This window comes from Amblyraja radiata, chromosome 12 (assembly GCF_010909765.2).
Source record: "Amblyraja radiata isolate CabotCenter1 chromosome 12, sAmbRad1.1.pri, whole genome shotgun sequence".
Lineage (NCBI taxonomy): Eukaryota > Metazoa > Chordata > Chondrichthyes > Rajiformes > Rajidae > Amblyraja > Amblyraja radiata.
This window is the reverse complement of record NC_045967.1, coordinates 10,434,624-10,459,905: the sequence shown is the minus strand read 5'-3', so window position 1 is coordinate 10,459,905 and position 25,282 is coordinate 10,434,624. Positions and strand designations below refer to the sequence as shown.

At 40.7% G+C, this 25,282-nt stretch overlaps 1 long non-coding RNA gene across 4 annotated transcripts; it reads left to right on the top strand.

Moving 5' to 3' along the window:
- Positions 1-8: 8 nt before the first annotated feature.
- Positions 9-23,394, top strand: LOC116978918. 4 transcript variants are annotated; one of them, XR_004413598.1, is made up of 6 exons: positions 9-152; positions 3,143-3,236; positions 11,535-11,648; positions 12,006-12,170; positions 21,910-21,976; positions 23,207-23,394. It is a non-coding gene; the product is annotated as an uncharacterized LOC116978918 (long non-coding RNA). The 4 variants fall into 4 exon arrangements; XR_004413597.1 differs by lacking the exon at positions 3,143-3,236; XR_004413595.1 differs by lacking the exons at positions 3,143-3,236; positions 11,535-11,648.
- Positions 23,395-25,282: the final 1,888 nt, after the last annotated feature.

Here is a 25,282-nt window from a genome sequence, read left to right as displayed (position 1 = left end):
ATCAACCGCCTCCTGTTTGAATCTAGTGCCGACGTCACCAGTGTGCGCTGGTCGGCGTCTTCTGTGTGGAAGCCGGAGTCTGGAATAAAGTTATGGTGAGGTGACAACGAAGCAATCAAAGTCCACTAACTACACTGCCTACAATTTTCCAGGTACTTTCATGTAGTACATTTGGGTTAATGTGAAATAGGCAACTAATTGTGGGTCTGCAGAGGTTGTTCAGTGAAGCTGCGCTGGAAGTAGTGAGGACCACAAGAAAGGCAAGGCCTGCGGCCGAACATCGTACACATTAAGGGACAGAAACAACACTGAATTTATTTACTATCCTACGGGGAAACCTCAAAATTCTTTCGCGTTTACCCTTTTTGATGCTAAAATGTAACAAAGCATACGCCCTCAATTAAATGAAATAATGGCTATTTATCTTTGCGAATGGTTTTGCTTAGAAGGGTAGTCAGGATACCACGATCTTTTCTGTGGATGTCAGGACAAAGCACTATTTTTTTTGTTTGTACACCAGCATATGCAGTTCGTTGTATCTACTATGATCGTTTGTACAGATTTTTGAATAGGTTTGTTCAGAGCAAGACAGTTTCTAAGAATGTAAAGAGCGAGATACAAGTGGAAGTGAGGTTGGGGTAGTGGGTGGAGACAAAAAAAACCTGTTGATAGTGGAATCTTGAGCAAAACAAAGTGCTGGAGGAATGGGCATGTGAGCCGACATCTGTGGAGTGAAATGGAGTAGTTTGTTATGGGTTAGGACCAGTTTTCAGACTGAAATAGACTGGTTTAGGTTTATTGTCACGTGTACTGAGGTACAGTGGCTACTTTTGTTTTGTATGCAATCCAATCAAGCCAAGCTTGAACAATAAGTAAAGCAAAGGTAAGATACAGAGTGCAGAACATACTACTCTGCATTTTAGTGCACCAGTTCCAGAGACAAAGTGCACTAGACAATCGGTGCAGGAGTAGGCCATTTGGCCCTTTGAGCCAGCACCGCCATTTTATGTGATCATGGCTGATCATCCCCAATCAGTACCCCGTTCCTGCCTTCTTCCCATATCCCCTGACTCCGCTCTCTTTAAGAGCCTATCTAACTCTCTTGAAAGTATCCAGAGAACCGGCCTCCACCGCCCTTTGAGGCAGAGAATTCCACAGACTCACAACTCTCTGTGAGAAAAAGTGTTTCCTCGTCTCCGTTCTAAATGGTTTACCCCTTATTCTTAAACTGTGGCCCCTGGTTCTGGACTCCCCCAACATCGGGAACATGTTTCCTGCCTCTAGCGTGTCCAAACCCTTAATAATCTTATACAATACAATACCGTTTATTTGTCATTTGAACCTCACATGAAGTTCAAACGAAATTTGGTTTCTGCAGTCATACAAGAAAAGAACCAAGACACACACCAACACAATTTACACAAACATCCATCACAGTGAATCTCCTCCTCACTGTGATGTAAGGCAAAGTCTTGTCTCTCCCCTGCTCTCCATTCCTCTCCCGAAGTCAAAGTCAAAGCCCCCGGCGGGCGCTAGCAAGTCCCACGGCCACTCAAAGCCGCGCCGGGCAATGTAAGGCCCTGCTCCGGGTCCCGATGTCGGAGCCCCCGGCGGGCGCTAGCAAGTCCGCGGCCATTTAAAGCCGCGCCAGGCGATGTAAGGCCCTGCTCCGGGTCCTGATGTCGGAGCCCCCGGCGGGCGCTAGCAAGTCCGCAGCCATTTAAAGCTGCGACGGGCGATGTAAGGCCCCGCTCCAGGTCACTCTCAACCCCGCAATTCGAGCGGGAGAAGTCGCCGTTGCCGGTGCCCCGCAAAGCAGTCTCCCACCGGGGACCCGCGAGCTCCCGGTGTCACCATCCACCGGAGTCGGGTCGCAGCAGCGCACCACCGCAGCTCTCCACGCTCCGAAGCCAGCCAGCCAGATGGTAGGTCCGCAGCTCCGTAGGCTCCGTGACTTGAGCCCCCAGGTCGTTCCGGTTGGAGGCCGCTCCACGGTGCTAGGCCCCAACGGCAACGGAGACCCGACAGGGAAAAGGTCGGGTCCCCGTACAGGGAAGAGATCCAAAAGTTCCGCCCCCCACACATACACAGTCAAAAACCCACCACAAACTGTACCCTCAACAGGACAATAAAATTTAAAAAAGACAGACGGACTGCAGAGGCCGCTGCGACGTCGGTCGCGGCGCCAACCCATTATATGCTTCAATAAGATCCCCTCTCATCCTATACAAGCCCAGCCACTCCATTCTCTCAGCATATGACAGTCCTGCCATCCCGGGAATTAACCTTGAAAACCTACGCTGCACTCCCTCAATAGCAAGTATGTCCTTCATCAAATTAGGGGACCAAAACCACATACAATATTCCAGGTGTGGTCTCACTAGGGCCCTATATAACTGCAGAAGGACCTCTTTGCTCCTATACTCAACTCCTCGTGTTATAAAGGCCAACATGCCATTTGCTTTCTTCACTGCCTGCTGTACTTGCATGCTTACTTTCATTGACTGATGAACAAGGACCCCCAGATCCCGTTGTACTTCCCCTTTTCCCAATTTGACACCATTGAGATAGTAATAATCTGCCTTCCTGTTTTTGCTACCAAAGTGGATAACCTCACACTTATCTACATTAAACTGCATCTGCCCACACACCCAACCTGTCCAAGTCGCCCTGCATTCTCATAGCATCCTCCTCACAGTTCACATTGCCACCCAGCTTTGTGTCATTTGCAAATTTGCAATGTCCTCAATGAGGTAAAATTGAGATTATCATCGGAATTATTAAATCCATGATTTACAGGAAAGAAAGTGGTTTAAAAGAGTAAAGTTCAGTTTAGTTTATTGTAGATTTATGGTGATAGTAGCTCCTCAGGGACCAGCATAGAAAGAATCGTTGTGCTCCAGTGCCATTTTGGAGCATATGAACAAAAAGGTAGCAGAGGAATCAAACAGGTATTTAACGTCAGTTTTTAGGTAGCGCATAAACAACACTCATACCATTGATGAGCTCTGCGGACTGACCTTAAATAAATTGATTTAAAATAAACTGGTTTGTGCAAACTCTTATGGATATGGGTATATAGGATGAATAATTGGTTGACGTGGGTGAAGCTAAGGTTTTTTGTATTTCCCTCTTTTTGCAGCTGTCATCTATGTAGCTTCTGGGAAATTGAACTAATTTTTGATGTCAATTATGGCAAAAGGTGCTGGGAAGTTCCATGAACATGTTTGACTAAGGTATATGAAGTTGATGTTAAATTAGTTTGTAACTGATCTATGAGTGTTTTAATTTTATTTCGATGGAGCCTATTTAATCTGGAGTGCATTGAGTAGGATAGGAACCTATTGTCATTAAAAAATAGAACAAGATAGTGAATATGCATATGTGAAATATGACTTGCATAAAGTATGGTATGTATACGAAACTGTTATACAAGTCAAGAGCTTTTTAAACTGAGTGATGCCAGTAGGGATTTAAGGAATTAGTATTAGGCAAACTAATGGAATGAAAGTCCCCTGCTCAGATAGCTTGAATCAACGGAGGCCACTGAGATGGTGATTGCATGGGTAATGTCCCTTTTTATAACAAGTGGAAGGAAAAAGTATAGATAACTGAAGGCTGTTTTGCCCAAAATTTATTACTGGGAAATTGTTAGGTCAGTTTATTAAGAAAGCAATAACAATATATTTGAAAAATTGCAATCTAAACATGTGGATTCAGCATGGTTTGTTGAAGAGTAATTGTATCGGGCTTGTATTGGGGTTGTTTGCAAAAATCTTGAATAGTTTTATATCTTGAAATTAAATCTTGGACTAGTATTATATTTGCACTTCAGAAGGCATGTGATAACTCCTCACAAAAGATTAAGTTAGTTAATTAAGATTAATTAAGTTAAAAAGGATAAAAACATGATATTGGAGATATTGGCACGGATTGGTTAACAAGAACAAAGCATAAGAGGGTCATTTTCAAATGGACAACGTGTGACCATTGAAGTGCCAGGGTTCAGTGCTGGGACCTCAACTGTCTAATATGTCAAAATTGGAGAAAGTACAGTGGACAAATGTGCAGTCACAAACATAGATAAGAAAGGAAGTTGCAATGAGGATACACTTTGCCAGATTGGTTTGGATAGATTGGGTGAGTGGGTAAAGAGTTAGCAAATGGTGTATAATGTAGTGAACATTTGGAAATATCAAAATAGCAGTATTACCTAAATGCTGATCAAAGTACAAAAGAGTTTGAGATTTCTTGTGCATGAAACAAAAATTTAGCACAATTTTCAGCAGATAATGTGGAAGGAAGGCTTATGCAATGCTGGCCATTATTTCAAATGGGTTGCAGTAATGAAGTCTTGCCTCAACTGTACAAATTGCTAGTGAGGCTAAGTTAAGAGTATTCTGAATAATTTTGGTCCCTCTACTTAAAGAAATAATATTATTTCATGGAAGGCAATGCAGGAAAGTTTCACTAGTGTGAAGATACGCAAAATTGCAAATGCTGGAATCTTGAGCAAAACACACAGTGGTGGAAGAACTCTGTGTTAGGCAGCATAGATGACGTTTCAGATTAGGACCCTTCAGACTGATTGAGTAAGGGGAGAAAGCAGGAAAAAAGAAGTGGATGTGGGGCAAAGCCTGGGAAGTTAAAGGTGAATGTGGGTGAGGGGGGTTGATTGGCAGAAGGGTGGTGTAAGTGACGAAGTCTAAAGAGAAAAGAAGACAAAAATGTCAGATAAGGGGCAAACAGGAGGAGTGGAATGTGAATCGGAAGGGATGGATATGAATGGAGGGGACAGGGTAGGGGAAAGATTGGATAAAGAAAAATACGGTGTTCGGGGAGGGGAAGGAGCAGAGTGACTGGGGTGGTGGGAGTCACTGGGGAGAGAGTGGAATGTAAGGGGTGTGTAGGCGGGACTTACTTAAAATTGGAGAATTCAATGTTGGGATGTAAGCTACCCAGTCAGAATTTGAGGTGCTGTCCGTCAAGTTTGTGAATGGCCGCTTCCTAGCAATGGAATACGCCAAGGGCAGAAAAGGTGATTATGGGAAGGGATGCTAAAATGGCTAGCGGCCGGGAGCTCCAGCATGCCTTGGTGGAAGTGTTTGGCGAAACGTTCACCTAGTCTATTCTTGATTTTATCTACACTTGTGCTCGGTCCACCAAGGCCTGTTGGAGTTCCTGGTTGCAAACCATTTTAATTCCTCTTCCCATTCCCATAATGACCTTTCTGTCCTCTACCTACTCTGTTGTCTGAGTGAGGCCACCTCGTATTCATTTGGATATTTTACAACCCAACAGCATGTAAATTGTATTCTCCAATTTAAGTAAATCACCCCTCTCCTGCTCCTCACCACTCCAGTGGACAACCATTTCTCCCTCCACTGCAGCGACCCTGCTCCTTACCTTCTGCCCTGTACACTAATCTCTCATCCCCAATTCCTATATTTCCTTTTGTCCCCTCTTCTCCCCATGTCCCCTTGCACTTGTATCCCTCCCCCAGCTTTAAATTTCACTTCTCTTTGCTTTTCTGACACTTTTGTCTCCTTTTCACTTTAGCGCTAGCATTTCACATTTCACATTTGCCTAGCATCTCCCATCACCAATCAATTGCCCCACTTCCCCTTCCCAGATTTCTCCCATCAGTCTGAAGAAGGACTCCGATCCAAAACACCATCTATCCACTCCCTTCATTGCCTGACCCACTGAGTTCCTCCAGCACTTTGTTTTATGTTCACGAGGATGATCCTGTGTGTGGAGAGCCTGTCCTGTGAGAAGAGATTAAACTGGTTGAGTTACAGTTTCGACGAATAAGGCACAATCCTATTGAAATGTCTTAAGATTCTTAGTGATAGATGGGATCATTGCTGAGAATGTTTTCTGTCATGGATGAATCCTGGACCAGAGTGCATAGTCTCAGAATCTATATGTGGAGTGCCACCTAAGCCTGAGATGAGTAAGATTTGCTTCTCTGCTGGTTATGAGGTTGTATAACCCCTTTGGTACAGAGATATAGGGCAGATTCTTGTGTATTTGCAAAGCTGAGGCAAAGATATTTGTTGAAGTGAATCAGGGATAATGGGGAATGGGCAGTAGAGTTTATTTTGAGAGATGTTGGATTTGGCAGGATGCTACTGAATTTGAATACTGAATGCAAGCTCAAGTTGGAATTGTGTTCCCATTTGTATTTCCAACAGTTGGATAAATGCAATAGTTGGTATCTTTCTGAGCCACAGCAGTTAGGGAAAGTTCTGGTTCAATGGTTGGTTTATGTTATAATTGTTTTTCTATCAGAACCCAAAAAGGAAACCTTTAAAATTGGCCAATGCCTCAGTGCAGGAAAAAAATGGGTCATTCGGAGGATTGATTAAATGTGTTGCTGCCAAGGCCAACCCTAATGATAAAGGAGACATACCCGAGCAATTATAACTTTTGGGTTGTCGTCTGGCTATGAAGCATCTGCTGCTTCTCTTCATTCTGACTTCAACATCCAATTGATTTAAAGTTCAAAGTCTGAGGTACAGGCAAAAGTAACTACTTACTGTGCTGCTTGATTTTTGACCTGTCACATCAGTGACTTCCTGACACCTTCTGCTTTTCTAGGTACAACAATAATTCTCCACTTACTGGTAGACACAAAATGCTGGAGTAACTCAACGGGACAGGCAGCATCTCTGGGGAGAAGGAATGGGTGACGTTTCGCGTCGAGACTCTTCTTCAGACTGAAGACCCGAAACGTCACCCATTCCTTCTCTCCAGAGATGCTGCCTGTCCCGCTGAGTTACTCCAGCATTTTGTGTCTACCTTCGATTTAAACCAGCATTTGCAGTTCCTTCCTACACATTCTCCACTTACTCTTCCTTATGAGAAATAACTTTTCCTGAACATATTATTTCATGAAGGAATGATTGCAGCCTAAAAGTGCAGGACAGAAGAAATAAATGGAAACTATAAAGAAAAGCAAGCAGCAGACAGGAAGAGATAATATGAGGGCATCGAGAAATAAAGATATTGGGGGGGGGCGGCGAGAGAATAAGAAAATGGGATATTTGGGATTTGATTTTGGCTATGGAGGAAATTTTGTTGTTTTGTATGTAATACATTATTGTGCATATAATCAATTTACTGATGTTAATATGCATATGAAAACTGTTAGTGTTTTGAAACTTTCCATCAACCTTGTAAACTCAAAGGAATACAAATAAATAAAAATAAAAACTGCAGATGCTGGAAGTCTGGAAAAAGCCCAGAAAATGCTGGAAATACCCAGCAGGTCAGGCTGCATCATTTAGAAGATAAATAGTCAACGAAGGATCTCTGACATCAATTGTTAACTCTTTCTCTTCTCGCAGTTGCGCCAAACATCCCCAATTAAACTGATCTCATCTGCCTGTACATGATCAATATCCCTCCATTCCTTGCCTCTCTATGTGTCTATCTAAAAGCCTCCAACACCACAATGAATTGCGGGCTCTCATCACTGTCTGTAAATAAAAAACTTGGCCTGCACATCTCCATTAACCAAACCCCCGTCTCACCTTATAGTTATGGCCTCTGGTGTTGGACATTTCCACCCTGGGGAAAACATTCTGGCTGTCTACCCTATCTATGCCACTCATCATTCTATATACTACTATTAAGTCTCCCCTCAACTTCCAATGTTCTGGAGAAAACAATCTTGAGTTTATCCAAGTGTTTAAGAAAGAACTGCAGATGCTGAAAAAATCGAAGGTAGACAAAAATGCTGGAGGAACAGCAGGTGAGGCAGCATCTATGGAGGCAAGGAATAGGCGACATTTCAGGTCGAGACCCTTTTTCAGACTGATGTCGGGGGGGGGGTGGGGGGCGGGAAAAAGAAAGGAAGAGGCGGAGACAGTAGGCTAATGGGAGAGCTGGGAATTTCCTGGTCAATTCGTCCCTCTCACCAAAACTACCCTCTCCCTGGGTACTTTTACTTGCAACTGCAGGAAATGCTACACGTCCCTTTTTGCTTTACCTCTCCCCTTGACTATATCCAAGGACCCAAGCATTTTTTCCAGGTGAGGCAGAGGTTCACCTGCACCTCCTACAACCTCATCTACTGCATCCGCTGTTCCAGGTGTCACCTTCTCTACCTCGGTGAGACCAAGCGTAGGCTCGGCGATCGCCTCGCCCAACACTTCTGCTCAGTTCGCACTAACCACCCTGATCTCCCGGTGGCTCAGCACTTCAACCCCTCCCTTTCTGAATCTGACCTTTCTGCCCTGGGCGTCCTCCATTTCCAGAATGAGGCCCAGCGCAAATTGGAGGAGCAGCACCTCATATTTCGCGTAGGTAGTTTACACCCCAGCGGTATGAACATTGACTTCTCTAATTTCAGATAGTCCTTGCTTTCTCCCCCTTCCCAGTTCTCCCACTAGCATACCGTCTCTGCCTCTTCCTTTCTTTCCCCCCCACCACCCCCCCCCGACATCAGTCTGAAGAAGGGTCTCGACCTGAAACGTCGCCTATTCCTTGCCTCCATACATGCTGCCTCACCTCACCTGCTGAGTTCCTCCAGCATTTTTGTCTACCTTTGAGTTTATCCAACCTCCTTGTAGCTGAAACCCGCTAATCCACTCAGCATTTTGGTAAACCTCTTCTGCATCCCTTCCATGGCCTCTACATCCTTCCTGTAATGAGGCAACAGAACTGCACACAATACTCCAAATGTGGCCTAACCACAGTCCTATAGAGTTGCATCATGACTTCCTGATTCTTATATTCAATGTCCCCAGCAATGAACACCTTATGTCTTCTTTACCTCCCTATCTACTTGTGCTGCCACTTTCAGTGAGCTATGAACAGACACCAAGATTTCTCTACATCAATGCTGTTAAGGGTTTTGCCATTAACTCTATACTTTCCCCCTACATTCAACCTCCCAAAGTGCAACACCTCACACTTGCTCAGATTAAACTGCATCTGCCTTTTCTCCATCCATTTCTGCAGTTGATCAATATCTCACTGTTTCTTCTGATAACCTTGCTCACTGTCTACAACTCCTCCAATATCGGTGTCGTCAGAAAACTTACCAACACATCTAAATTTATGTCCAAAGATAGACACAAAATGCTGGGACAGGCATCATCTCTGGGTAGAAGGAATGGGTGACGTTTTGGTCATTTATGTATATTACAAACTCCAGAGGTCCTTGCACAGAACCCTATGAAATCCACTAGTCACAGACCTCCAACCAGAATATCCTCCTTCCACAACAACCCACTGTCTTCTATGAATAAGCCAGTTATGAATTAATTCAACCAAGTCATTGTGAATCCCGTGCATCTTAACCTTCTGGATCAGTTTATCATGAGGGACCTTATCAACAGCCTGACCAAAATCCATGTATACAACAGTGACTGCCCTGCCTTCATCAATCTCCTTCATCACCTCCTCAACAAACTCAATCATGTTAATAAGACATGACCTGCAATGTACAAAGCCATACTGGCTATTCCTAATTAGCCCATTCTCTTCCATACAGGAGTACATTCTATCTTGAATAGTGTCCTTAACATTGATGTGAGACTCACAGGCCTATAGTTACATAGATTCTCACCATGTCCTTTCTTAAACAAAGGAACAACATTGGCCACTCTCCAGTCCTCCAGGACCTTACCTGTGGCTAGAAAAGAAACAAAGATCCTCGTCAAGGCCCCTTGCAATCTCCTCTCTCGCCTTCTTCAGTAACCTGGGACAGATCCCATCAGGCCGTGGGCACTTATCCACCTTAATGTTCTTTAAGTGTCCCACCACCACCTCCTTCTCGATTGCAAACTGCCCTAACATATTTGTATTCTCCACATTCATATTTCATGAATGAGCTTTGCTCCATCTTAAGAGAGAAGGTGGGATGTTCCGAATGTTCCAATTTATTTAGCAAATTTTCAGATAAAGAAACAGTGTCTGTCCAGTACGATCTGGATAATATTTAAGGCAAGAACTGGAAAGTAGCAAAAATCATTCATCTCAGCACGTTGGTCTTTGATAATCCCCAACAAGAGAATATAACCATATCCACCTATCAGTCAACTGTCCATCTGTCAATTTTTTACACAATTAACATCTTGGATGTTCACCATTGACTAGAAACTTGAGATTTGTGGCTACAAGAGATGGTCAGAAGCTAGGCATCCTTTGGAGAATGACTCAGTTCTTCACTTCCAAAAACATTTCCTCCGCCTACATGAAACAATTCAAAAGTTTGAAGGAGTACTCTTCACTTTCCTGGGTGAGTGCATCTCCAAAAATTCTTATCAGAGACTTCTCATGGACAAAACAAGCAAACTTGATTGAATTCAATCTACTGGCTTCTCCATCTACCAACACGGCACTGTTTAGTGCAGTGCTTCTTAAACTGGTAAATGGTTCACCCATGGGTGAGTGAAATTATTTTGGGGTGAATTAAACTAGAGGGGTGAATGAAGGGTGAATGACTTAATTTATTCAGATATTTATATATTTTTTTCTATACTTGAAAAAGGCATTGTAGTGGCCATTTGGCTTCTTTTGTGTGCCATTAATTATGGCATATGTCTTTAAATTTTTGACTGCCTGTTATATGGGTGGGATTTATTACGTGTTCTAGGGCGTGTTAGGAGCTAGGTTTCTTGCGCAGAAGCTTAGTTTTTAGTTTAGTTTTGTACTCACATGGGGAAGGTTAACTCTTCAAACATGTTTAACCGAGACACGAGGAGCTAATGTTTAAGCGATATGCTGGAGTTTGACGAAGATTAAAGTGTACGAGTCGGAGTATAAGGTCGGATGTATCTTATTGTGTTTCTTCAACAATAAAGAATCTATTAATCAAAAGACTGTTATGAAGATTTATCTGTGAAGAAGCTCTGAAGGTGTCACGGAGAGCTCACATGCATATAACGACATTCTCCTTAACCATGTTCAAGAAGGAACATGTCTGAAGAAGGGTTTCGGCCCGAAACGTTGCCTATTTCCTTCGCTCCATAGATGCTGCCGCACCTGCTGAGTTTCTCCAGCAATTTTGTCTACCTTCTCCTTAACCATGTAGTTCAACATTAGTGGCTAGAGGGAGTAATCTCTTGAACAATATAAAAATCTGCCGCTATAGGCATTGCCATTAAAGTGGTTAGTAAGCTCTTATTGGTTTTAATGGCAGTGGAGCTGGAAATGTGATATGTTTTTTTCTCTCTACCTATGGTTTTCTAATTTAAAAGTAGCAGGATATTTCCCAAATTTACTGTAATATAACCTTTTAGAGAAGACCAGATGAGCTAGTGGGATCATACATTTATAAAAGGCAACACTGGAGGATCTCCGTAGGCAAATGTTGAACTGTAACTTTACTTTGTGTGGCCAATTTAGCTTCTTTTCTGCTAGAACTATATATATTTACTGTACTTCAATCTACCAGCACTTATTTGCATCAAGCAACATGAATTCTAGCTATATTAAGGAGATTTGAGCCCCGTTTTTAGGCAATCTCAAGTTAGATTGTGCCATTTTCTTGTAGTGATATTCTGCATTTTCTATTCTAGCGGCGTCAGTATTTTATGAGTTTGATTTGGTAACCCTGGTTACACCACCACTGCTGCAAACACGGCCAGGGTAGCGCGGGAACAGCACGTGGGTCATTGTGTTCAAACATTAAGGTCAGCATATCGGGTATATCAGTTATGGCTACAAAATCTGCATACATTATTTAAAAAAATTATTAAATAATTTGCTCTGTGGTGCAGTTAAATGATTGGTGGCATTTTCAGTTTTAAATTTTGATTTCTAAGTACTAAGATTTATAAAGTACCTTGTGACGCTATTAGAAGTACTTCGATATAGCCTAATTTCGGGGTGGATGATGCATTAAAAAAAAAAACTGCGTGTATTGTTTTTTATTATTACCTGTGCATTTGCCTGTTCGCAACATGCATACAAGCTGTCCTTATTTTTTAAAGATTTGTTTAACAGTATTTTCTAGACTCGAATTTGCTGATTTTCTTTTTTGCTTGCAGATTAAGACACTTTGTATTTGTTGCAGTACCTAAATAAATCAGCTCTAGAGGAAGAGTGTGCAGAAGGAAGTAGTTCATTTCTGAAAGAAAGTGAAACGAACAGGACTCAAGAGGAGGTGTGTTCAGGAGGCAAGTCACTTGTGAAGGGTGACAAGGAAACTGAGGGTAATGAACTTAAAAATGCAGTTACGTATGTTACAGATGATGACTCTGTTAATGATACGGGCAAGGAAAAACTTAATCTCAAGAGGAAATAACAGGACCAAAGTACCCTCTTCTCAAAGCTCAAGAAAAGAAAGTGGAACGAAGAATATATCAAGTATGGCTTTTTCCTACCGCAAGATGAACTAACAAGCCCTACTCCCTCAGCTCAGAGCATGTTTTGCAGTGTAAAATATAGCAACCAGTGCCTGGCTCCTTCAAAATTGCAGACTCATTTAAGAACAAAGCATAGCAATTTTTTCCAGTCAATGGTAAAGAATGACACTGCGACTATAAAACCTTTTCTTGCCTTTTAAAATAGCACATGTGCTCATGAAAGAAAAAAATCATACAGAGGTTGAGAAAGTTATCAAACCGTGTTTGAAAATCATTGCCAATCTACTACATGGTGGAAAGCAAGCAGTGGATGAAGTAGTGCAAATTCCTTTGTCCAATGACACAATGAAACTTCGATCTACCATGATTGCTGAAGATCTCAAGCATCAGCTGATGGCGAAACTGTTGGAAGCACCATTTTTCACTCTGCAGTTTGATGAAACTACGGGCATTAAAAACGATGCACAACTCATTGTGTGTTGTCGTCATCCGGATCAAAGCTTGGGAAAAAATTGTCGAGCATTATCTCTTTTGCTTGCCAGTCGGAGAGCAAAGTACAGGTGAATTTATTTTCTCCAAGCTTGACAAATTCATGGAAAATGAAAATTTATCTTGGAGCAAATGTGTTGCTGTGACTACAGATGGTGCTGCATCCATGATGGGGAAACATAAAGGAGCCACTGCTCGCATCAAAGAAAAATCCCAGAATTGCACCTTTTTACATTGTTGTTTACATCGGGAAGCACTGGCTGCCAACAAACTGAACACTTGTTGCAATGACCAGAAAAATGAGCTGGAAGAATTGTTACAAGATGTGGTGAAAATTGTCAATGCTATTCGCCCACAAGCAGAAAAATGTTGTAGAGCTGTGCAAGGATATGACTGCAGATCACATGATTCTCCTCCTGCATTCTGAGGTTCGATGGTTGTCACGTGGAAGAGTCCTTGAACGAGTACTGTCCCTGAAGAACTGTATATTTTACTGAGCAAGGAAACGTGAAAGCAATGCATTTCAACAATGATTTTTGGCCGGCCAAATTGTGTTACATGACTTCTATTTTTGAACATTTGAATCAGCTCAACTTGTCACTTCAAGGTAAAGGAGGTGACATCTTTGATGTCCTTGGGAAAATAGAAGCCATGAAAATGAAGATCACCATGTGGCATTCGTAAAGGCAATTTCTCCAATTTCCCACATTTGTAAAGCTTCCTCAAAGAGTGTGAGTGGGAAGAAAAGCATCCTGATGTGGAGAAAACACTGAAGGACATAATTTCCGACCATCGGCAGTTGCTGTCTAAACATTTTGAAACATATTTTCCTCAGAAGCATCGGCAGGACTTGGAAAATCAGATGTGGATAGTTAATCCTTTTATCACAAGCCACATCAAACGAGCAGATTTTGGGGAAATGTCAGAAGTGTTGATGGAGCTTCATTATGACCACTCAAAAATCATCTTTTGAGATGTACTCCTACTATGGAGACTATTGGGTTGGATTACTTACTTTCCCTGAATGCAAATCAATTGCCTTGAAGGCCCTTCAACCACTAGTAATGACGACAACAACTTTCCTGTCTGAACAAGGATTTTCGACCTTGGTAGAACTGATATCCAAAAAAACGGAATTCTCTTCAGTATGTTGATTCGGTAATGCAGGTTGCTTTGGAGAAGGAAATTAAACCTCGGTTTGAGAAGCTTGTCACGGAGTAAAGGACATCCTAGTCATTGATGATAAAAAAACATCTATGTAAGTGTAGAAGTATACTGTTTGCCATTTATTTGTGGTAAACATACGCAATAAAAAAACATTGTTTCTCAGAATCTAATTCTAAGTCCTAAAACAGTTGTTTACTAACTTTACTTTATGTAAACTAGAAAAATTCTAAATCTTTGTGTTCTTCGTTTTTTTGTCACTCCTAGTCGGGAGGATGGGTGGGCGCCAGATATTCAGAACTGAGCAACAGACAAAGTTGTGATGTTGTGAGCGTGCATGTGACATATACATGTCAGTACACATGCACAACTTTTAAAATATACCTGGATTTGGAAGTGTCAGCTTCTGGAGAGAAGTATACCAAATATGGCAAGTTGAGCTTTCGTTGGGGAGTGTTACAGAAAGTTATATTAGTTGGATACTAATATGTTAAATCACATTCTCCATGGTTTTTTGAACTACTTTTCCAAGAAAAAAAACTGCAGTAATCAAAGCCCGAAAGGGTAGGATGGGACTGAAGCCCAGTGTTTAATAATAATAATAATAATAATAATAATAAATACTTTATTGATCCCCTCAGGGAAATTCAGATGTCCAGAAGCCCCCAACCAACAAACCCACAGATTCAAAACGAACGCAGACAGAAAATACATAGAATACAATGTGGACACTACCTGAGAGCAATAAATACTTAAAAAGACCAATAATTAACAGTTAAAAATTAAAAATTGCAAAATGCATCCCCCTACAGCCTAGCGGTCCGAATTATAAAATCTAATGGCTGCAGGGGTGAAGGATCTCCTGAACCGCTCCGTTCTACAGGGCAGGGAGAGGAGCCGGTTGTTGTTCCGAATGCTCTTTTGACTCTCCAGAATTACATGGAGGGGATGCCCGGGGTTTTTCAGGATGACCTGCACCTTGTGCCTCATACGCCTCTCAAGCACATCCATCCCAGAGTCTACTCTCCCCTCCAGCACTGAGCTAGCTCGTTTGACCAGCTTCTTGTTGTTTTTTGCACTAATGCTGTTGCCCCAGCAGACAACAGCGTAGAAAATAACACTTGCAACCACCGTGTTGTAAAACATGTGCAGCATATCATTACACACATTGAAGGATTTGAGCCTTCTGAGGAAAAAGATTCTTCTCTGGCCTTTTTTGTAGAGGGAGTCAGAGTTGACAGACCAGTCCAGTTTGTTATCAAGGTGCACTCCAAGGTATTTATATGTCTGCACCACCTCAATGTCAGCCCCTGCAGCGTTGACCGGCTGAAGGAGGAGATTGGACCTGCCAAAGTTAACCACCATCTCTTTAGTCTTAGTTGTGTTCAGGATGAGACAGTTCTCTTCACTCCAGGCACAAAGGCACTGGTCAAGTTCCTGTATTCCTCAGGATGTTGGAATAAGATTTTCCAACTCCAGTGGTGATTAAACTTTTTTTTTGCTCCTAGTTTTCTTTACATATTTTTAGGATGTTCAAAAAGTTGAATAAAATAAACACTTAAATGAGTTAATTTATGTTTTTTGCTCATGTGACAAAATAAATTATATATAAAATTATACACTAGGGAGAATAAGATGAAAATTACCAAAAAAACATAAGAAAATTTAGTCCAGGGTGATTGAAATTTTGTGATAAATACTTATGGGTGAAAGACACTGAAATAGTTTAAGAAGCACTGGTTTAGTGTACAAAAAACACTACAACAACTTGATCAAGCTTCTTTGGCTATATCTTAAGCCCATTACTGTCTGGGAGGTCAAGTGCATAGCAATGGAGATCGCGGGAGATTAAATGGCATTTTGCGGTGGTGCCAGCTGAGAGAAGGTGATAAAACATATTGAACAACAAAAGGTGTGCCTGAGGAAGATGTGTATAGGGAGTGATGAATTATATCTGAAATTACCAACAGACGGGAGATATAAACTGATGGTTGGTGTAGCTGATTATTTGAACTTGAAATATCCATTGAACATGGAAGGTTGAAATGTACATATTCAGAAGGTGAAGTGCTTTACCTTGAGCTAGAATGAGCTTTATTCACATGTAACTGTCATTCCATTCCCCCAGGTCTCATCCTTATCACAGGCCCTTTGGTTTTTTTTCTGCTACTCATCTCTCCATTGCAATTCAAAACGTATTTTATTTCTATCCTTTCTATTTCAAATGAAAGGTCATTGATCATTGACCCTGGATTGGGGTCGGAGAGGAATTTCCCGGATTTTTTTCCCGAATTGGACCTGGGTTTTTATCCGTTTTTTTGCCTCCCCCAGGAGATCACGCGGTTCTTGGGGTGGAGAGGGGTGATAGCGGTATAAAGGGGAGGGTAGTGTCTTGTGTTCTGTGTCTTGTGTCTACTGTTTGTGGGTAAGTGTGTCTGTTTAGTGTTCAGCCATGAGTGAATGGCGGTGCGGGCTCGACGGACCTGGTGGTCTACTCTCGCACCTACTTTCTATGATTCTATGATTCTATGATCAGAGAGGTCAACTGACTTCCTGCCTCCTCAAATGCTGTCTGATCTGCTGAGTATTTCTACTTTATCTGTTTCAGATTTTAAGGACGTAGCATTTGGAAAATTGAACAATGTTTCTTCATTGCTACTAGGTTTAAATACCCAAATCTATTTGGCAATGTGGACTGCACAGGATAATTGCAGCAATTCCAAGTAGCTGGCTCACCACCACCTTCTGAAATTTGAGCTGGGAAACAAATGTTGGCTTTGCTAACGGCACTATATCCCTTTTTTTTTTAATGCTCTTTCTTTTCATGCATCTTTTGATTCATGATTTTAATTATTTCATTATTGGCAGCTGTGTACTTAGCCACACAGGCCCTAAACCCTGGAACCATCACTAAATATATCCATCTGTTCTTTCTGTCAGTCAAACTCTTCTACCTCCCTCATGACCTGTACCTCCCAGAACAAGTTTGGGGCCATCTGTCTTTACATCATTGAAATGAAACACTACTGGTTAATCCTATTTGAGTAGTCCTTTTTATAAACTATCAATGATTAATTTTACAAATCTCAGTGTCACGTTTTACTTAATAATGCTCCTGTGAGCCATCTTTGAATATTTAGTTACATATAAGAATCTGACGTAACTACACCGTTGGATTATAAAACGTTAAATTTTGCATTACACTCTCCCTGAATCTTCACTGTCTGCCTCATTAATGGCAGCAATTTAAAGTGTCTGTTTCTATGTGATATTGCTCCACCATTTTGGGCCATTGCAAACTAATACTTCATTCTGGATTTGTTTCCTTCAAGCAGTGGATTAATATGTCCAATCTTATATCTGTCTTTCTAAATCGCTAGTCCAAAAATCATAAATGAAATTGTAAATTAATGTCTTCTTTCTATTCATTACCTGCACACATCTACTTTTCCCCATGGATTTTATACTGGAGATGGTGTTCTGCGTTGATTGCAATATTTGTGAAGAGAAAATATCACCTTGACATTTCACTTTGTGACTAGACTTTCCCGTATATCTAAAGTAAGTCTAAAGCCACTTTGTTTTCTAAAGCCATCTCCATATCCAAGACAGAATATTTTCCATTTAGTTTCCCTCTGAAGACAACCTCCCTCCGAAGTCTCCCTGGATAAATTTTGTGGATTGTCTTTTAAGAATCTAATAGCTAGGAAATTCTTTAGCATCATAAATGTGTTAGTGTTAAACTGCTGTGTGTGGAGAAGCTGCATCAGTCCCCCTCATAGTAATAGTTATCACATACATGACTCAAGGCATCAAGTCTTTCCCAGGATAACATTTAGAACAGTTCTGCTCAGCTATCTCATCCTTTGCTGCTGTTGAAAGAATGGCAGGAAGTTATTAATGGCAGTTGAGACTGTATCCGAGACTGCTCCTCCCTATTGGCGAGACCAAGCGTTGACTTGTCAATCGCTTCACTGAACACTTACGCTCTGTCTGCCTTGGCCTATGCAATCTTCCATTTGCCAAACATTTTAACTCCCCTTCCTATTCTCATACTGACCTTTCTGTCCTGGGCCTCCACTTTCAGAGTGAGGCTACATACAAATTGGAGGAACAGCACATGATATTTGGCTTGGGCAGCTTACAACCCAGTGGTACGAACGTTGATTTCTCTAATTCCAAGTAACTTATGAATTCCTTTCACCCCCTCTCATTTTGCATGCTTCTTGACCTGTGCACAAAGGAGCCGACTGTGTTTAGCGAACAAATTTGAGATTAAGGGAAATATTGGGAAATAAACCACATAGTTTTCCAGAATTACTTAATGCTACCATTCTGCTCCAAATGACAGTTGTGCCACCAAGGAGCTCAACACTGTGCAGTCATCTGATTCTCCTTCCATTAACTGATGTGGGCAGAACCTTAAATGCTGTACATCTCCAATGCGGTTACTATCTTCTAAAAATGCGACACTCTGTTTATGCAATGGACAAAATGCCATACTCAATTTGTTGATGCAAAACAACTATGTTCTTTTCTTTACTATTTACCAGCATTGCTTTGAGTATTACCAACCTGTTAGTCCAAAAATCCAAGATCAAACTATCCAATCTTACTACAGTATATTACATTTTCTGCTACTTATTCTGCCAATGTTAAATCTCAATCATATTGGATAATACATATCAATCAACATTAATTGCCACAATCCAATTTATCTTTCCTATATCATTCTTACTTAACTATATTATTGTTCCATTCGCTGTGAAGTTCTAATGAAAAAAGATTGAATTTTTAAGATTGGTTTCAGCAAGCAAATTTCTAGTGTAGACTGTATTAAGATATAATGTGCTAGAATTATGTGCACATATCTCCAATCTTATATCTCTGTACTGAAATATATAGTAACTAGAAACCCTTTGTAGCATGGGGTAGGGCCGGGGGTTCTGCAGTGCTCCATACTGTGGTCCATGATGCTTCATCACTCGCTGAGTTTCTCCAGCATTTTTGTCTACCTTCAAGTAAAAGTGTGCTTCTTTTAACAAATCAGGTGGAAAAATTATTTTTGAAATAGGTAATCAGAACCAGTAAGTGTAAATTCAACATTAAATCAAGTATAGAAAGTGAAACATGGAAGGAAAGCAGCAGGGAAAATGTTTTAAAATCGTTGTCAATCTTGGCCTTCACACTTCCCATACCTTACTCTCTTAAATCATATTTTTGCCAGATTTCACAAAGCATTGAATTTCAATAGCTTTACCTGTTTCCATTTCTTTATTCCTTTGCCATTAAATTTCTGAAGAAAGCTCTTTGGACGAGAGGCCTTTAAATAAAATTGTTCAGAGGGACTTGTGGTCATTGTGCTGTGTTCATTGGCCATGATAATATGCTTTATTTTATGCAAGTGAACTTTTAGAGTAATTATAATGCAAACCATTTGAAATCTAAGGTATACAGAGGCCATTTGGCTTGATCGGTCTATTCCAGAGTAAATCCTGACATCGGACAATACCCGACTCTCTTTCACATTACCCGCATATCCGTCTTTCTTTTGCCCTTACTGACAATGGGTTTGCATATTTTTAACCAAATATTTTCTCCAATTTTACATAATATCTCAGTTGGATACTTCCATTTTATATTGTGTAAGAAGGAACTGCAGATGCTGGTTTAAACCGAAGATGGACACAAAAAGCTCTGGAGAGAATGAATGGGTGACGTTTCGGGTCGAGATCCTTCTTCTGAAGAAGGGTCTCGACCCGAAACGTCACCCATTCCTTCTCTCCAGAGATGCTGCCTGTCCTGCTGAGTTACTCCAACTTTTTGTGTCCATCTTCCATTTTATATTGATAGGTTAAAAAGATACCATAAACATTATAAAGAATTGAAACAATTCATACTTCCTTAGCCTCAATTATTTTTAAATATTTGAATGCTATTGTTAAAACTTACATTTGTTCACCTTACAGGGTTGATGTTGTAATTGTAAAATCACACAAAAAGAATAGTCAGTGAAAATGCACGTATAGAACGTGATCATATTTAGTTTTTGCTCTAGAAAAAGCCGCAAAAGTTTGCAATTTGTTCAGAATAGATAAGGATTAGCAAGTTCTGTGATCCACAAAGATATTTACAGCCATGCACATTATGGCATTGATAAAGTGAAAGCATTTACTGTTACTGTGGATATGTATTCCGAGCAGATGCAGAGATGACCAAATAGGCACAATTAATTGCATTCAAGATAAGTCAAGGATAATAATTTGTGTTAGTTTTTGAACTTTCCCAAAGCTATTAATATGCTAGCCTGGACCTTAAGTGGTATCATTTTATTTTACCAAGAGGAAACAAAGTCAGATATTATTAATTAAGAAAATTGCAAAGAGTGATTATTTTATTAAAAAATACATTACTTCCTTTACATCTATTCTAGTAGAAATTAGTTTTTCCTTATAGTGCAGACCTAAAATGGAATAATGCAATTAATTTTAAAAAAGTTGCATTGTAGAAGTTGCTTAAATTATCAGTCGAGAACTTCCAACAACTGCTTGAAAAAAGTATAGTTTAAGTATTTATATTTTGCCCATTCTACCTTTAAATAATGAAACTTGATCCCAAGCGTATCAGCACAATCAATGTTAAAAATGTACAGCATCTAAACCAGTGTCAAAATGTTAAAGTGCACTATACATCTGTACTTGAGCAAATGTACCAATCAGATTGAATTTTACACATGAAAATCTTCTTTTGTTGCACTGGACATCTGCGTTTGATCCATAAATACAGACAATTAGCTCACAAGGGAGTTTCCATAACAATCTGCTCAGTATATTGAGCTAAATTGTGTTCCTGTGGAAAGTAGGGAAAGGTTTTATTACAATTTGGATGATTTCCAAATGTTCACCGCAAAACACAGTTTTCAGAGATTGGCCTACACCACTCACGATCCAAATCTCGAGTCTTGGTGTTGGAGTGCTGCTGGGCTAACTATTAGTCAGTCCTTATTATGATTTTACTCCAGGAAATGGAAAGCTGGACACTTTTTGTCAAGATTTTTTTTTTTTTTAAAGGCGTTTCTCAGCCAGAATGCAAGGTTGACAAAACAGGAAGTGCATTCATTTACAGAATTTCACAAACAATTAACAACAAAATAATTAAAATGATGTGTTCTGTATAGTGGTAAAAATGCAAAGAATTCTTACTCGTGCAGATAATTATGTTTCCATTAGCAGAAGGGATGTTAATGCTTGGGAATGGAACTCATTTTTCAGCCACCCATTGAAAATAAACAAGAATCTATAGATTTTGATTGTATATCTCGCCAATGTTGACTGCTGACCTTAAGAAAGAAAATGTTCAAATGTATTTCCAGTGATAGAATGCATTAAAAGAGATAAGTGTTAAATGATTCTTCGAAAGCCAAAAACAAACGATTGGAAGAACTCAGCAGATGAAGCAGCATGACTCTGCACCCTCCCTGATGGCAGGATGGTGCAGAGTCGCAACCTGACATTTCAAGAGTCCAAAGTGTTTAATTGTCACATGTAATTCTGCTGCAAGTAAGAATTACAGGCCTGTAAATGAAATACACACAGATAATATTTAACAAACAAAAAATGCAATAAATTAATAACCATAGTACTGCAAAAAAACATAGTCCTTGGTGCAAACAAATTGTTTGCAGTCCTTATAGGCTGTGGGCCAAAGTGCTTTTTCTTTTACGTTCGTGACCCAAATCACATAACTACCTGAATTTTTAACATATCGTGTAAAAACATTATATAAATCATACCTGAAACTCGTCAAGAACAAAACCTGCACATATTTTTAAAATATGAGAAAACCCTCCAATATTCCGAGTAGTAATTGTCCAATCAAAACACGTTTGACATAGAGTCGGACGCCAATTGACCAATCACGCGCTTTGTTTCAGGCTAGCTACGCAGGGAGCCCACATCAGTGTGACCAATGAAACATTGTGAATCAACTGGAACTGAAAGGTAAGCTCTAAAGTCTGAATTTATGAAAATTAATCTATGCACTTTAATTAATTTAATTTCAACCTCTTATAATGTGAAAAATTAGATCTGGAGGCTGAAGTTGAGGGCCTAACCTATGTCAATCCACAACAAAATAAATTAAAAGTCACTAATGCCAGCTTGTTGACGTCAAAGAAGTCTTCTTTACCATCTAATCTCGGAGCTGCCTGCGATCATTTACCGCGAAAAGGTGCTCCGACCGCAGGGCCTATGTACTTAACATAGTGAAGCCGCGGTCTCCGGTAAGAAGCGGCCGATTCGGGAACTCGAATCACGGAGTGTGTTTGGATCATCTTCGTGAGGGGGGGGGGGGCCATAGTGCCATCCGTAGCCGCGACTGCAGGGGGTTCAAGGCCCTGACCACGGGAAAACAAAGGAGGAAGATTGCACTTTATTGTCCTCCATTGTAGTGAGAAATGCGCTGAAATGGTGGATGTTTATGTTGAAATCCCCACGTCCCCCTCCCTTTTCATCTGTGCATGAATTGCCTCATATTGTGTTTTGAATTGAATTCTGTCTTTAATTTGTGTACTAGTCATGTCTCTACTATTTATTTCATTCCCCTTACATGTTTTTCCTCTACCTGCTAAATTTTTGTACGGTGTCCTTGAGACTCTTGAAAGGCACCCATAAATAAAATTTATTATTATTATTATTATTAAATCAATTGGTGTATGTGAACTCGAACAGTAGTAACTTACAGTGTAAGTCTCATTAACATTAAGAAGAGGTTGACATTTTATGAATTGAAGTCCATGCAGACTTAAATGCTACGAGATGTTTTTTTCTGTAGCCGCTGCCCCATCCACTTGAACTAACTTATCTACGGTAGCAACTTACAGTTTGAGTCTCATTAACATTAGGAAGAAGTTGACATTTTATGAATTGAAATTCATGCAGAATTAAGTACTAAGAGATTATTTTTTCTGTAGCCTCTGCCCCTCCACTCTTCAGAGCCTCATGCACATTCACACACTGCTTTTACTGCTTATTGTGTTTTGTGTGGACATGCACTGTAGGCATTGTGCCACATAATGAACACTAATTTGATCATTTGCTGACCTGCCATCCCATCTACCTGGACATGTGTACATGTATATTTCCACATTGATATGTTGATATTGTCTTACATAATGTAAAACATGAAAAGATGTAAAATACTTCCTGACACATTTTATCTTATATTGTTAGGAGGCAGCAATCCTCTGGTTATCATGCCGAGTGCTATCTGTCATGTACAGAATGATGTAAGTGTGTTGACTGCAGAAACTCTTACTACAAAAGATTTGGAATCTGATGAAGAATATTCAGATGAAGATTAGATGGAATGTAAACCAAAAGATTGGGGAAATAAATGATTATATAAAGTCTTCTTTTAATGTGGAGTGTTTTACTGCTTATTGTGTCGAATTATTTAAGCAATGAGTGAATGACTTAAGATTATGGCGTTATCCACACACATCCAGGCATACACCCACACATCCATACATCCATCCACACATGCATCCACATCCATCCACACATCTATCCACCGATACAGTGGCTTGCAAAAGTATTCATACCCCTTGAACTTTTCCACATTTTGTCACGTTACAACCACAAACGTAAATATATTTTATTGGGATTTTATGTGATAGACCAACACAAAGTGGTGCATAATTGTGAAGTGGAAGGAAAATGATACATGGTTTTCAAATTTTTTTACAAATAAAAAAACTGAAAGTGTGGCGTGCAAAAGTATTCAGCCCCCCTGAGTCAATATTTTGTAGAACCATCTTTCGCTGCAATTACAGCTGCAAGTCTTTTGGGGTATGTCTCTACCAGCTTTGCACAGCTAGAGACTGAAATCTTTGCCCATTCTTCTTTGCAAAATAGCTCAAGCTCAGTCAGATTGGATGGAGAGCGTCTGTGAACAGCAATTTTCAAGTCTTGCCAGAGATTCTCAATTGGATTTAGGTCTGGACTTTGACTGGGCCATTCTAACACATGAATATGCTTTAATCTAAACCATTCCATTGTAGCTCTGGCTGTATGTTTAGGGTCATTGTCCTGCTGGAAGGTGAACCTCCGCACCAGTCTCAAGTGTTTTGCAGACTCTAACAGGTTTTCTTCCAAGATTGCCCTGTATTTGGCTCCATCCATCTTCCCATCAACTCTGACCAGCTTCCCTGTTCCTGCTGAAGAAAAGCATCCCCACAGCATGATGCTGCCACCACCATGTTTCACAGTGGGGATGGTGTGTTCAGGGTGATGTGCAGTGTTAGTTTTGCATTTAGGCCAAAAACTTCAATTTTGGTCTCATCTGACCAGAGCACCTTCCTCCACATGTTTGCTGTGTCCCCACATGGCTTGTGGAAAACTGCAAACGGGACTTCTTTTGGCTTTTTTTCAACAATGACTTTCTTCTTGCCACTCTTCCATAAATGTCCGATTTGTGGAGTGCACGACTAATAGTTGTCCTGTGGACAGATTCTCCCACCTGAGCTGTGGATCTCTGCAGCTCCTCCAGAGTTACCATGTCAGTTTAGGTGGACAGACATGTCTTGGTGGGTTTGCAGTTGTGCCATACTCTTTCCATTTTCGGATGATGGATTGAACGTGCTCCGTGAGATGTTCAAAGCTTGGGATATTTTTTATAACCTAACCCCGCTTTAAACTTCTCCACAACTTTATCCCTGACCTGTCTGGTGTGTTCCTTGGGCTTCATGATGCTGTTTGTTCACTAATGTTCTCTAACAAACCTCTGCGGCCTTCACAGAACAGCTGTATTTCTCTAACATAAATATAGGCTCATTGTATCTTAAAATGAATACTCATCGAGTGAACATCAGAGCATTTGATTCTTGGTCAGGCTGTGACATTTACATCAGAAATAAGACTTTTTACTCTTACAGGTCTGTCCCCCAGCCTGGTACTGCCCCAGTCCCACTATGACTGTGACCCCCACTCTGCACACTGGCAGTCAGTGGGGTTTAGGAAACGGGAGCCCACAGGAACTGCCCTGAGCTATTAATTAGGCTGGTTCCGGAGCCGGACCTCTGCGGTAGTCTCATTCAAAATACACACTCACAATTATATTCATTATATTTTTATATAATACTAGACCAAGTGGGACCCATTGGGTCCCGTCCCCTCAATGCATGGTTGCGGGGTGGGGGGGCGGCCTGCGGCGTCACACACACACACATTGAACGCCCCCCACACACACACACACTGACCACCCCCCCTTGATATTATATTAATATTATTAATTGGCTTCTTTAACCC